This window comes from Gobius niger, assembly GCF_951799975.1.
Source record: "Gobius niger genome assembly, chromosome: 1".
Taxonomy (NCBI): domain Eukaryota; kingdom Metazoa; phylum Chordata; class Actinopteri; order Gobiiformes; family Gobiidae; genus Gobius; species Gobius niger.
This window is the reverse complement of record NC_136852.1, coordinates 58,679,043-58,689,114: the sequence shown is the minus strand read 5'-3', so window position 1 is coordinate 58,689,114 and position 10,072 is coordinate 58,679,043.

Below are 10,072 nucleotides of genomic sequence, written 5' to 3'. Positions count from 1 at the left end.
TCTTTGTGTCTACCTTGACCCCACTTTTCCGCCAGTGAAAATAATTTAATTTATTATTTTTTTGTCTCAGCAAAGCAAAATTATGATGTCAAATAGATTTAAAATTTCTAAAAGGCTGTCAAAATTAATTAAAATATTTGCAATGGAAGTCTGCTCTTGAACTTTGGAGCAAGTGCTGTGATGCTGAAAACACATTATTTATTAGAGTATTAAATCCTTCATGATAAAGGCTTGTTAATGGGCACACACTGAAATATATGGACCACTGCTGCCCCCTTGTGTTAATTATATGACTGTCCCGCACTGGCTAAAAGTGTATTCAATCAATAACAGCAAGGAAACATTTCTTTAAGCTCAACTTAATGAATAATATTATGTATTTATTAGTTTCACTAGAGGGGCTTTGTAGTTACATATGGAAAGCGTTGGAATGTACAATACTTAAAAAATATTATGCATTGAAGATTTATGGTATGTAAATGAAGTACTTTACGTTATGCCATATACAGCCTACAATGTTTGTCTTACTTGATGTCATAAAAGCATATTTTAAAGCACTTATTCTGTCGAGAGTTGCAGGTGGTTTCAATTATTAAATGTCAAACGTGGTTTCGAACGAGCAGAGGAGGGTTTTGAAGTTGTCTCTGGACTATTTGCCGCACGGGTTCATTTTTAAGTCCAACAATTGCTTGACCAGGACTTCATCTTGAACTTCTAGCCTCGACTCTACTCTCTCATCTTGGGCTTTGGAAATTAAGTTATTCTCATCTGGCAACACTCCCTCCCCTCGATCCCCTTGATCACAAAGAAGCCGTCAAGCCAAAGATATGAAAGCACCCCACAACAAGCCCGGACTCCCCCATATAAGCATGCCACGTTTATTATGCAAATGTCAAAGAGAGGCACTTACAAGAGGACTTTAAAAGTATGGAGACCCTGCCAATGCAGCTGGGTATTATAATGCTTACTGGCTAATTTCTATGGGTCAGCTGTGGAGGAATAGAGCTGCCAATCATTTTTACATGTAGCAGAATTTGTCTGTCTACAAACAGGGATACTTTGCGGTTGCTATGGAGACTAATCCCCGGCCCACGATTCCCCCTGCACCTCCAGTCCACATTCGCTGTGTTGACACTGTCAGGCGCTTTTTGATACTACCTGATCACACATTTAGCTGCAGGCTCCTGAAGCCACCGGGAAACTCTCAAATGGAGTTTGCTGAACTCGAGGTCAGCGAGAGGGCTTTCCAAGTTCCTGCTACACTCACGCACGAAACAAATGTATGCAAACAGAGCTGTCCACCACTGGTGTTCATAGTAAGGCAAAGTAATTTTTTTTTTTTTAAAATCCCTACGTTATTATACTAACGTGCTGTAAAACAATTCCCATAAAACTGATGCAACTTCATATTTATCTATTTATGTTTACAGTGCAAGGAGCAGGCGATTAAACTGCACATATTAGCATGATGACAAGCCAGACTGTATAGATTTCCGAGAGGAATATTCGAGGTTGTCTGCTTAAAATGCTGTGCATAGATCCTATACCTTCTCCCTGCAAATCAAATATTCATGCACTACCTTGTTGTCTCTAGTCCTGAGGGTAGAGCTGGAATTACATATGCCTCACACGCATCTTCATGAATCATATATCAATGTATACCTACACACGCGCATAGTGGCCATTATAGAGTCCACCAGCACACAAATGTAGACAAGAAAAAGAACGATTGAACTTATATCTATATGTGAAACCAGAAACAACTGTCTGCCTCTTTAGGTTTATTTACAATGTACAGATAAACTCTGGGAGAGGAAACCTCGGGGGAAAAGGGGAAAGAGGAGGACTAGCTGGGATAAAGGGGGCAGTTTCATATTCCTCGGGGCAGTGGCCTTTTCCGGTGCCAAGACAGGCAACTGCAGCCCCCTTCAGTTAAGCAGGAAAATTGATGTGTATCATTAATTATGTCAGTAATATCATAAATCATCACTGGGTGCAGTAATTAATTATTTTCTACTCGTGTGAAGAACATGACAGAGTCGAGATAAATAAGTAGAAGGAGTGGAAAGTGTGGGCTCCTAATAAAAAAAAAAAAAGTGGTGACTAGGAGGGACAGGCTATTGGTCCATCAGTGAGTGAAGGGAGAGGGTACACTCACACGCTCTATTTACCGGACCATTGGGACGTGACGGGAACGTGACAGCCCCCGCCACCCCCAAACCCCCCCACCCTTCTCGCTCACACGGACCAGCTTTCTTACACAGGAGCCACAATTAGGCCCGAGCGAGACAGCCACTTCCTGGAACAGATGCTGGCGTTCTCTCTGAAAAGCCGCCCGTCCCGCAGCTAGGGTTATGGTGTGTGCTGCCTTGTTACCGCATCCTCAAAGTGGCCTAATCGCAGCCGAATGGGACACTTAATCACAGAGAGAGAACAGTGTGCGAGAACAATGTGCTGAGGTTCCTTAAGATCTTGAGAATGTATGGTAAATATGTTTAAGATATCATTAGGACTACTAGATTAATCATGATTGATTCAAAATTTTAATTACAAGGGATTTCTAATCAGCAAATCACACACAGTCATAACTAAACCTTCTGTCTCTTTGGGTTTTAATAAATATAAAACATCTGGACCTCTATGATAGGATGCAAAAATCCCAAAATAGCAAACATGCAATAATTTTGTCTCTATCTAGGCAGTATGCCGCAACACTGACATGGTTATTTTCTTCTCCATATTAATGAAAGATGAATGACAATATTGGGGACACTGGCAGCACAAGTAGGCTAATTCTTTACAGACGCGTTTGACTAAATTGCCACTTGAATAGAAAGCATCCCACGCTCATTTAAGTATAAAAAGAGCAAATGAAGAGCTCTTTGTAAAGGGTTATCCACATTCTCAACTCAAATTCAGATTCAATTACTTTTCAAATGTATTCTATTTTTACTTACGTCTATGAACTGCGGGGAAATTGTAAAAAAAAAAAAAAAAAAATGATGACACACGTTTCGTAAATAAATAGGAGCAAGTGCGGTGGGAGATGTGCGAAGTCTCCAGCCCAGTTTAACCGTGCGCTGAAACACATCCATTCTGCCAGACCTCTGCGGACGCCTGCGTATCGATCTGAACCCGGGGAGGAGATGAAGGGAGGGGAACGCGTGCTGAAAAAAGTAAACACCGCTACAGATGACAAAACACTGATCACCCCGGAGACCTCCACCTTCCCTGCTCTCTCTTTCTCTATCGCTCTGCGTGACCTCTGACCCGCAAACCCCGGGCCCTGTGGATTTAACTCCGCGTGTCTACATTTGTTTGTGCATCACGGCCTATCAGAAACTCATCCTCTCCATTTAAGCGACACGCGTTCGCTTGATTTGGGATGTTCCTATGCGAGTGTGGTGGGACTGTGTTTCTAATCGCGATATTTGATAGCTATTGTGATTAGATGATAGAACTTATTCTTTTAAATCTAAATCCTTACATTGTAGACAGAGACAAAACAAACAGGGTAATTATCTGGTATACGTAGCGGACATTACCTTGAATACTTTTGTAACCAGTATAATTTCATCTCCGATTTGTTTGCGATTCACCTTGCAGCCTCGAACGGCGGCATACGCAGAACAACAGAGGCATCTATATTTAAGCGTTGTGTTTAATATCAAGTGTGCGGCACAGTTTAATCAATACCAGTCGGCTTTTGTTCGGCGGGAGCCACGGCCATTCACTTGGGAAAGGTTAATGCTAAGGGTCAAGTGATTTCACACCCACACTAGGATCCGCCGTGTCACCACACCCGCCACGCCTCCCGCCGCCATGACACCCGCGCTCTGATTTATGGGTTGTGAGCGGCTGATAGAATGGAGCTGAGGGAGGGGGGGTGGTGGTGGGGGGGGGGGGCAGTGTTATCTTATGATAATGCTGTCCCTCTGTACTTCCACAAATGAAGCGAGTAAGAGGCGAGAGGCAGGAGGAGAGTCCCTTTTTCTCCAATTTGGTTCGACACGGTCTCTTTGTTTCGGCCAACTGGTACTGCGTGTTGGTATTCTTTACCGTACTAATTGGCAAGAATCTGCAACACTTCTATGGAACTGGAATGAAATATCCGCGAGGTGCAAGACTACGCATTTGACAAGCATTTATAACAATCGACAAATAATACAATTTTGACGCGTGCCTCTAAAAAGGAAGTAAAGCTGTATATTATATCCCATTTGAATTGTCACTGTCTGCGAGGATAAATCTGTGCAATGGGGACTGCCGTAGTTAAGAAGCCAGCCGCACAAGAAGAATTAACATGAGGACTTATCTCTCACAGGCCATTATTTAAAGCTTCACTATTCTAAACACACCACCCCTCCAATGCGAAGGACAATAAATAATCCGTCCAAATAAAATCTATTTCCTGCAAATTCTCCCGGATACAGCCCATCATTATCAGGAGGAGGGGACAGACAGCAATTAATAACACAGCCACTGGTCTCTCAAAGAGCATCCATCTTATTTTCATTAGGTCTATTGCTGTGTGCATACGTGTGCACTTATGGAAAAGTTAGTGGGGATTTCTATGTTTCAGCTGCATGCCTGCTTATTTATGTTGCTAATAGCGTATTGCTGCTTAAAGCTGTTTGGCACCAGGGATCTGGCAGTGAGCTGTTTGAGGTTATTTTTTGTGATCCCATCTTTAATTTGACTAATGTCTTATTAACGCATTAACAGAACCACCTTTGATTCACTAGCCCAGCTCTTCAGCATCTTCTTTATCTCATGTTTGGAGGCAGTATTCCCGCTCCAAAAGGGCATTTGTGCTAGCATTAGCATCCACTGGGTCTCTGGGGTTGACAATAGCAATTAGCTTCAATGACGGAGCGATATGAGGGACTGCTGATTGACAGTTGCCCCCAGAGAAGGGGCTGACTGAGGTGACAGCTGGGCTCTTCACTCTCCCTGGCTGCCCCAGGCTCTGGCCCTATGTCATCCCAAGCGCCAGCCAAACCTTCCCCAGCACACACTCTCATGTCTAGTTACATCGTGCACATTTGCCAAGCCCTTCCCAATCAGTCAAACTCATCCCTGATAACACCCTTCATCACAAACTATGGCGTTTACAATGTTAAATTGACCAACCAGCTTCAGGAACAAATAAATTGCAGTTTATTTCTATTTTGCTCTGAGGTTGAGTGAGCTCTCTCCATAGCGTAATGTATGACGCCATGCAAATTGTGAACGTTTTGCTACAAGATGGAACAACATTCTATACTCCAACATGTAAAATAGTATCCAAAAAGCATTACTGTAAATATATTTTTATATATATCATTCATGATGGGGCACAGTGTGGCTTTATTTGGGTGTTCTCTCATCACAATGTGTGTGTGTGAATATGAATCTCTACACAGCACGGGCTGGTGGTTTGGTAACCCGTCGTTGTCAAACAACCACTGCAGCAGCTCTGACACATCAGTGAGTGTTTCTTTGGCGGAAGCCTGAGGAAATGAAGCGCTCCATGTGCATTGATCCCCTGCACTACACTGCGCATCAGGGAGACTTTGTTTTCACTGCCTAACAGAAACATAGCTCCATCAATACGCTACAGTAGTCCCCAGCACAAGTTCCTCTTCGCACACAGTGGCGTCCCAGGAGGCCTGTGATAGACTCCAATAACTGTACACAAACTGTACAGAAAGAGAATACAATATGTTTGTGTGTGTTGTGATGTGTTTGTCAAAATGCAGAAGGGGCCCTGGGATGGCAACAGCAATTTAAGCCATATAAAAGACATATTGGCAACAATGCTTTGTGAATGATGTATTATGTAATGTGCCCCAGGAGTATATCTCTTCTACTTCATCTACGTCACCTTTTCTTTCCTTCCATCTTCCGAGCTGTTTTTCTTTTCATCTTTATCTTCCTCGGCTTGTGTGGGTGTCTTGTGAAAGGGCTTTTAAGGCTCTCTTCCACATGCATCAAAATAAGTGCCAATACACAAATCACTGTACTAAATGGCATCAAGGTCACATCAATCTAACAACAACAATGCTGACTGGTTTTGCTCGAGTCTATTAGCTGAGGGCTGCAGCGGGCAGGCACTGGGCCAGGACCTGTGCGCGTGTGTAGCAGGGGAAGAGACCTCCATCAACACTGATAGAGCCCTACTACTCTTATTTATGACCCCGGTACGCCACATTCAGCACTCTGCCTGTAAAGACAAACTGACAGAAAGGCTTGAAGGGCAGCATATGATTCGACATTATTTTTTCTTTTATTGACTAATTTAAAATGTGTTATAGAAAGAAAACAGATCTTAATCTTTAAAAATCGAATATTGAAGCGCTCAGGAAATGTATGAAAGAAAATATGTTGTAGGTGCTCTTCGGTGATACTACAAATGACAGCCCTTGATCTCCCTGTTTTTATGTACAGAAAGTGGGATGCTAAAAATATACACAATCCATCATTCCCAAAAAAGCCCTTCTAAATAGGTAATCATAGCAGGCGTTGTGTTGGCATCTCTGTACAGGGAACACTACAGAAACAAAGCAACATATGCATAATTACACATTCAAACGTGTCTGTTGTTCCCGGCATCTACACACTCTTTATATCTATCATCCAATTACTGCTATTGGGTGAAATCAGACAGTTGGCCATCTTCATTCTTGGCAGCCAACCCAGTCTGGAGCTCTATAACTCTGACACCACAAAGAAAAATCCCAGCACCTACTTTCTCCTACCCAGATATACATTAAGCGGTATTAATAGCAGAGCAATTTAACGGATCAAGTCATTGCGTTCAAGTGGCGTGAACAAAGGGGAGACAGAAACGTACACAAAAAGGGCGCGAGGGATTAAGACGGCGGAATGAGCTATGGCGAGATAGGGGACGATATTTCTGTGTGTGGGAGAGGTGTAAGCGGGGAGAAAAAAGCAGCTTATTAAATGACAAGCTTTTCCTGGTTTGTGCAAATTAATTGTGCACTGCCGTTGACTGCTAATTTGGTGGGGAAAGATTCATCCCGAACGTGGAAAAAAAAAAAGGGGAGCTCCTGCTTGAACTTTGCCTTAGAAGCACCTAATTCACCGGTGACTGCAGCTGTGTCCCTCTTCTGGACTGCAACACTATTAAATTAGAGCGCCCGGGCCATCAATTTAATAAGCACTGGAGCAGATCATTTGAATAAGGACAGTATTAGTATTCTATCCGGGCACAACTAAGAGCAGCTGACCTTTTTCACCGCCGAGAAGATCCTTGAACACATCCAGCTGAATCAGACAATGCGGTAATAAGGCCGTCAATGTTTAACAGCGTCAAAGGAGGGATTTTTTTTTTTATTTCCCCCCTCTCGTCGAGAGCTGGTCAACCCCAGCCCCCTATGGTAGCACGTCCATTGTAGGGCATTGGAGAATGATCGCAATCGAATCGAAATAGCAGTTTTCATGGCAGCAAATGACAAATATGATGGTCCGCAGAAAACAACAATATCGTGGGATATGTCGCGTACAAAAGCATCTTGGGACTCGTAGGTTTATACTTCACCCTGCTCGCTTTTGAACATGTGGCAAATTAGGATTCAGTCTGTGGGTTGATGAGTTTCAGCACGTGATTCAAACTAAATGAAAGAAATTACTGATGATTTATATTAGGGGTGTCCATTCCAAACTACGGCCCGCGGGCCAACTGCAGCCCAGTCCACCTTTAATTGGCCCGCTGCAAGTTCTAAAAAATAACTGAATTTTCATTTTTGCTTTAATTGAATATACATAAAATAAATGTAAAGCTGTGATGATGGCTATTTTTTTGTTTGTTTTTTTACCTTAAATTAAAGCAATACTAAGTAATTTGTTTACCTTAATAAATCCTTTTCATAGTCCCTCTGGGGGTACAAGTGTCAATGGGATGATTGGAGGGTCTTTCATCTCCCCCTGGTGTCTCTGGCCAGAAAACCACAATTGCAACTTGACTGCCACCGGACCGGAGTCACCAATACACACTAATAGAATCATGAAGAAGAAGCTAACAGGCTAAAGGGCAAAGCTAACTACGGGCTAGCTAGCACTTTAAACAGTATTTACAGCCAAGTTTGAGTGAAAATATAATATCATTGTAATTTTTTCTGTATGTGGCCCTCAGTAAAAAAAAAAAGTTTGGACACCCCTGATTTATATAAAAAAAATCTCCATGAAATCAAAATACTTAAAAAAAATTGCAATTAGATCGTTTTTTTCCCTAGTCCATTGTGGTTTACTCAACTGGTTCAGATTGGGAGTGAAGACAATGATTGAAGGTCTATGATAAATAACAGGTTTGAGGCGATTTGTGCATATGGCAACTTCCGGGACGCACAATTGATTTACACACACGGCGGGTTTGCCGAATTGATCAGTGTACATCAAAATTCTCTGTGAACTCCTACATAACAAATCAGATGGTGACCTTTGCCTTCGACATCTTTAGCTTCTGATGCACAGCTGCGGGACGGCGTATTAAAGCGGCGCTCCGGCACATACTGTAGGTGTTTCCAGCGGTACGAGGAGGAATTGGCAGCATCGTGAAACATTAGTAGTAGTAATGCATCGGCCCGCGGAATAGATCACCTGCAGTGACAGTTATGGCTCCTGTCAGACCGTGCAGAGAGAGATTTAACTAGCCTTTTGTCTGCGCGCAATAAACACGGCGCAGAAGGTTAAATGCTCACTACATTCAGATTGACTGCTCAAAGACAAATTAAGAGCGTTGGATTAGAGAAAAAAAGAAATAAAAAAAATGCCTTCGATGTTTTGGGTGAAAAGAAAAATCCAATTAGGACGGAAGGCGTTGATGTTGTACAGTGAACATAATGGCAAATTATAAATGCTGCTATATTGTCTACAAGTATCTCATTCACTCTCCAAGTAGCACTTAAATGCTCAAGACAAGAAAGATCCATAATTAATAGCTCGTGGGCGCGGTGGGCAGCTTGGAGATATATGTTTGGCCTGGGAAATAGCCGCTCTGTGTTTTATGGCGCTAGTTGCAATGTTGATGAATATTTGCCGTTTCGGAATCATAGCTTAATGTCAGCCCACAATTTGTCGCAATTAGTCGGTTGATTTATAGGAATGCCGGGGCCAAGTGCATGGTAACAATTAACACGGCTTTCTCGAGGCTTTTTATTAATGGGGTGTCACAGCAGAAGAAGGTTTCAACCAGCGTACATCTGCAAAACCCCAACAGTGTGCGGCGCAGACCAGCAGTTATTGCGCGGGACAGGCTGGAGTGGGCTGGAGCTCGCGCCTACTCGGGCTTCTCACGGTGAGCACAACATTACCCTTTAATTCACTGTCAAAATAAAGTCAAACACATAAGCAACTCTTAGGCCAGTCCACTCTGTAACTTCTATGTGGTCCGTGTCATTCTCTGCCTTTTTTTCCTATTTAATTCTGTAAAAACAAAAGCAAAGCACAAATAAAGCAAACCATGTACAATGTTGATTTACTCACTCAGACAGCAAAAGAGAATAATAAGTCTACATTGTTTATTTAGCTTTAGAGCCAAGCCTCAATTGGAATTCAGAAACTTTCATAAATCCCCGAAGAGTATTTTGCCATCTCAAGCTGAAACAATCGTAAACAATACTGCATATGTATTTCTTGGCTTAGTTAAACGCTAATCAATTTGAATTTAAAACCATGCATCACTAAAACAGAAATGCTATTTTTATAAGCATGTAGCTACTTTTTCATTGCTGTAAGGAACCAAGCAGCTGTTCTGTCTGGCAATAACAGGGTTCAAGTGGAGCGTTGTGCCCCTAAACGGCTAATAAACGGCACAAAATGAGCCTGCAATTAAATTTATACACTTGATTGCACTGCTGTCATGTCCACTACAGGCTTATCGAACACCTGGGATCTATTTCCTAATAGAACCTTGGGGAGAGTTGGAAAGAGAGAAGGAGGGAAACTAATGAACAAAACAATCTTTTTGTCTGTGTTTTGGGCCACTTATTTAGACGTTAAAGACTTTCACTGACAGACCTGTGGTTTCTGAAATTATCGTTGCTTTTACTTTTTGATTGCTTTCAAAAGT